This window comes from Adelges cooleyi, unplaced genomic scaffold (genome assembly GCF_023614345.1).
Source record: "Adelges cooleyi isolate 19-005CV unplaced genomic scaffold, UGA_ACOO_1.1 ACOO_flye_CR_arks_rails_tigmint_CR_PRNA_2, whole genome shotgun sequence".
Classification (NCBI taxonomy): Eukaryota; Metazoa; Arthropoda; class Insecta; order Hemiptera; family Adelgidae; genus Adelges; species Adelges cooleyi.
In genome coordinates, this window is record NW_026095860.1 from 2846432 (window position 1) to 2851898 (window position 5467).

At 30.5% G+C, this 5467-nt stretch overlaps 1 long non-coding RNA gene across 1 annotated transcript; it reads right to left on the reverse strand.

The window, feature by feature from the left end:
• Positions 1-884: 884 nt before the first annotated feature.
• Positions 885-1921, reverse strand: LOC126833736 (uncharacterized). The gene is made up of 3 exons (XR_007685009.1): positions 1813-1921; positions 1266-1397; positions 885-1134 (listed from the first exon to the last, which is right to left on the reverse strand). It is a non-coding gene; the product is annotated as an uncharacterized LOC126833736 (long non-coding RNA).
• Positions 1922-5467: the final 3546 nt, after the last annotated feature.

Genomic DNA, 5467 nt, shown 5'->3' on the forward strand with positions numbered 1-5467 from the left:
CGTTTGTTTGTAGATAGTGTGTATGTTCAAAACAAAAATACTATTAACACATTTCATGGAAGTCTAAACGAATTCAGAGTAAGGTGATTTTATGAACTAATGAATCATCGATGATTATTGCACTTTCAAAACGAATGCGGAAACAACTCATTCAAAATCAGTTAAACATTATCATATTATTATGACTAAGAACGAACGGCGTTAACCTTGTTCCTTTTCTTAATAATTTTTTTTATTTCCGACTGTTACAATTTGTTGTACGATATCAAAATATCGTATGTGTAAAACAACAGGGAAATTATTTTTTTCATTTGCCCGTTGGACAACCTATTTGGTTAGCTGACCAAGAAGCAAATACGAAGAATTACGGCTTCTGGTATATTGTAATAATATGCATGTAAAAACTATAATAGAGGTTACTTTGTTGTGTAAACAACCGTTCACGGTCACGGAGAAAATTAATCGCAAAACATTGTAAAAATGACTGATATACAAACATAGTAATAAATGTTATATAAAATATATTGAAGGATATTTTTTTTTTTGTAATTTATTTAACGTGTGTACTTTACTTTCAACGCGGAACCAAAAGATAATGGTATAATAACATTTTTTTTACAACAGGTACATTGGCTGTGATTAGGGTTAAAACATACATGTATGATTAGATTGGATGCATCGTGAAAAAACGGAGGTTAAGTTGAATTATAGTTGTAATTTGCTGTGTTGCCAAAAATCACTTGATATAATAACAAATTGAAAAAGGTGTAATCGATGGTTTTCAACAAATTTGCTCCATTTTGTGCACTCTTATATAATTACATAAATAAAGATAATTATATAAAAAAAAAAAATTATTTGAGGCTTGAATATGAATGTTTTAAAGTTGTGTAGTATACTTACTACAATTAGTTAGTTTTGTTGAAAAGTGTATTGAAACTCTAAAACTACTGTAGGTCTGGTAAGTGGACGTTCATGACTCATAACCATTTTGGGTAGTTGCAATTTCAGTAAAAATTATCAGATTATTTTTTTTCCAGAATCCAAAATTGTTCAAATCTCATCAAACCTCTATTCTGTACAGAAGTTGATGGCCGTGAGACGAGCAATTTTCAAAAATATAATTGGCATTGCCTGTAAAAAAAACTGATTATTTTATAAAACACATTTTGGTTAGAGCCAAATAAAAAAGGTAATAGGGACATTTTTCAGAAAAATAATCGACAATTTTGAGTTGTGGTGGAAAGATGTGGAAGTAAACAAACCGCAATAATTGTTGAAGACGGATGGGCAACCAATTGGTTTTTAATGAATGCCACATAGTTTTAAAACCAGTCAACGACCTAACCGGCTTTTTGGGATTGAATGTTATTCAATGTTTACATTCCGTGTTGTACCTGTTGAGAAATGACGTGTCGAGTAATTTATTTTGATGATGAATAGTTCATTTTCAGCATTAGTGTCTTGGGAATTTTTTTTCACAAAACAACATGTCTCCCATATAATATTTTAAATATTTTCTGCTGACGTCGTGGGTAGTGTTTTTGCGCAGCAACACAATTAAATTATCGTTAAGTTGCACGTTTAATGAATGACATTCTTGGTTTGAAAAAAAAATAAGAAAAAAGAAAAGTCAACACAAATTCCGCTCAATCGTCATCCGGAATGACAAACGACAATTTTCTATTTTCTACTGTCCTCCCATCTTCGGCCTTCCTGGCCCTTTCCCCCATTTTCCCTGGCTGTATTATACACAATCTGTTTACTTTAATCTTGTCGTGCACAACTGTTCGTAAGTCGAAAGACAAGTACCTGTATTTTTGCTACTCAACGCGAATATTTTTCAAAACTAAATTTAGAACAAAGACTGAGACACCGCACTGCTTCATACATTGAATTCGATTATCTTTTCTTGTTTCTTGACTTCACCGCAAGTGTCTTCACGCGACTAGATTATTTATTTATAGGTCGTGTCGTGACATTGGGTTTATTTTTACACACAAATTAGAATCCTCAACTCGATTGATGGCGATGAAGTGTAATCCGACCTGTAAACAGTTATGTAACGCACTTGTGATACAGCTAATCGCGCATACAACATGCGATATTTTATTAAATAGTGTATCACAATAAATAAATTAGGTATGTGCGACTTTTCTATAGGAAAGACTGTTGTAAATAAATCCTACACAGTTAAATGTCAACAGTCAGTTTAGTTGTCTTGCAAAGACACTAATAGAAAAAACACTATTTACCTATTTTATTTTAAGAATAAGTAAGTTAATGTTTCGAGTATAAATTTGTTTTTTAATATTATATAAAAGCTGAGTACTTTGAGAGGTGTAATTATGCGCAGATCTGAGGAGGAAAAGTGTCCCAAGAATGTATCTAAAAATGACAAGTGTGTCTGGTGAACCATACTTGATTTTCAGGCAATAATGATTGAACTTACTAAAGATGTTTAGGCCGATGTACTTCGATGGATCAATAATAATAATTATACAAGTCTTAGTATTATTATTTGCAGTAAACTGTACTGTACGTGTAAAATAATATCCCTACTATGAAATTTGAATACAAACATATTAAATATCAATAAGGATTTCTCTTTGCTGTTTTAATACAATGTGGCTACAAACGTTTTAGATTCACATCAAAGTATCGCATAACAAGCCTAATCTTTGCTACTTAAGCAATATACTCAAAAGCTCGATACTTTCGACGGTTCTACAGTTTTGGTCTTAATAACAAATATGTATTAATTACTTTGCGGATTACACGGGCATAAACGACGTAGAAACTTGCAAGGTATTAAATTAATAATGTCCGCACAATATATTGTGTACCTATCACTGAAACCGCTGGAGAGAATCGAAAGTGGAAATAGTCCACCGTTTGTAAAACTCTGAAACGCACAAAAACGTTAATGTATCATTAAATTTTGACAACTTTGTGAAAAAATAATAAAATTCAGTCAAATCATTTCTGTGAAAGTGATTAAAAATTGTATTGCTTTTGAAAGTAAACACAAGCCAAGTCTATCATGAAAATACCTTCTCAGCTATCGCGTGGAAGCTAAAATATCAACTGTACATATTATATTAATAATTTAAGTGCACATTTTGGGCACTAACGGTAAATCTGTAACTACACGAACATTAACACGTGAATACAAATTACACGTGTAATTGCGTGCACGCGAATTAGATACATTTTACTTTTACCCATTGTTCTGTTTTATTAGATTAAATATTTATTATTAATCATGTTGTTTGGACAAACTGCCACGAGAAGCCAGATATCTTAGTTTCACGGATGTTTCACCTACTCAACTTAAATTCATATTCAGAACACTACAAAATTACAACTCTGTAGTTATTGTTGTTCTGCGCGTAACAAAAATTAAAGCAGAGACAAAAAACTAGTCAGATCCAAATGTTTAGTATCAATATCATCGGCGTAGTGTAGTTTATGTAACGATAAGCAATTGGCTGATTTCACTGTTGAACTCAGAAGTTTATATCATCACGTTAGAAAGAAGAGTTTGATTGGTTTTCTAAAAATAAGCATGATCTAAATATTGTATAGACAATATCATTGTTTGAAACAATGATTTATCGGTTAGTTTTTCTACTTTACTTTACTTACGTTTTGTACAAAATATATTTGTATAATAATACCTCAAAGTATAATAATGAAATAATATACCTCAAACAGGAAATCAATTACAAAAAAAAAAAAAAATAATGAAAAAATAATTTTACTTGATTTTTTTTAATTTTTACCAATTACTGCTAATCTAACGCCGGCAATCTGCCTGGGGCCACTTTATGCTTTTCGCATTCACTTTTCAAAGTCATTTGAAGGAAGTCCGGATGTCGCAATAGAGTTTAAATTACACTTTGATAATAGTATTATCTTTTTATCGTACTAAACGCCTTTGGTTTATTATTAGTATATATGCGTACAATATACCATGTATGATATTTGTTTGCATTCACAGTATTAGAACGATTTTATCAATTATTACCGCTCTCGCCAGTTCGGACTTCGGTTTAATATTTAAAATATAGTTAAACCTAGAATTATTTTAATTTTTAGTACTGAAAACTGTTCTAAAAGTTTAAGCTAAACTGGCGAGAACGACCATTAAATCCATCGAAACGCACCTTAAAAACAGGTCAAACACGTTTTACTAAAAATACAACACACAACAATGTTGTACAGATTAAAAATAACTAAATTGGTGTAAGTGAAATAGTAAAATGTATTAAGTTTTACAATTTTTATGCAAACATTAAGTAATTCATACTACATTATACGAAGTTTTTATACTATAAATTAATTTAAAAAAAAAAAAAAATTGTTCCAACAAGATTTTTCTATAATAATAATTGTGCTTTTATTGTTTTTCTTGGCATGAAAACATTAAATTAGATATCCAACTAAATAATATATATCAACATTATATCATTGCTAATATTACATCAAGAAGAGATGTTGCATAAGTCTACTAATCACTAGATAACACCAATACATTCAATCTTTGTTCTTTCAGAATTGCTTGACTCTAGACCACGGTTATTAGATAACCGTGCTCTAGACTAAGTTCGTGTTTACCATAATCGACAACATCCATTTAACACGTTTTATTTAACTTTCAGTAGGTTATCTAACTGTTGGATGAGAAGTGAAAAACGACAAACGAAATATCTGAAGGTCACACTACCGACAAATAAAATACCTACTAAAAAATATCAGTTTTGCGGTCACTGATTTGAACTTTTGGGATTTTTTAACCTATCCTAATTACTAGATTTTTGATAGATGATTTATCACAAAACATATTATGAGAGCGTTGTATAATATGAAGCTATAAGAAGTTATTTGTGCGACTGTTGTTTTTTTCTACAGCTATAGTTGTTAAAATATGACTTTTCTTGTGCTTAGGCAAAACATACGATATGGCATTGACATTGCAAACAACGACCGAGCAAACAGGTATAAACGAATTACGGTTAAAACCTACTCAGAAGTAATTAACGTTTATACAGTATATGAGTTATAACCGTTAGTTGTTTGTATCCATTGTATGGGTAGCTGCTTTTTATTATGTTGAATAAATAAATATCATCAGGATGGGGGCTGAAGCCTCTCCCTTGTAATTGTATGCATTAACACTGTGTTTTTATGTTTATTAATTTTATAATAATACAGATAGGTATAGTATTTTGAGTAGGAAAAATATTAGAAATATTTTTCTAATTGTAAGTTGACATTTTTTTATATGTCATGAAAACCTTGGTTTGTAACTAAAATACTATTATTGTGTGTAGTACAGGTATGTAAATATAGTTTTCTATTTGCGGATGTGGGATGGACATTATGACATCAATTTCATAATAATTATATTACAGTTTTCAGTTTTACTCGTCCAATAAAGACGTCTGTTGTCTGCGGAACGGTA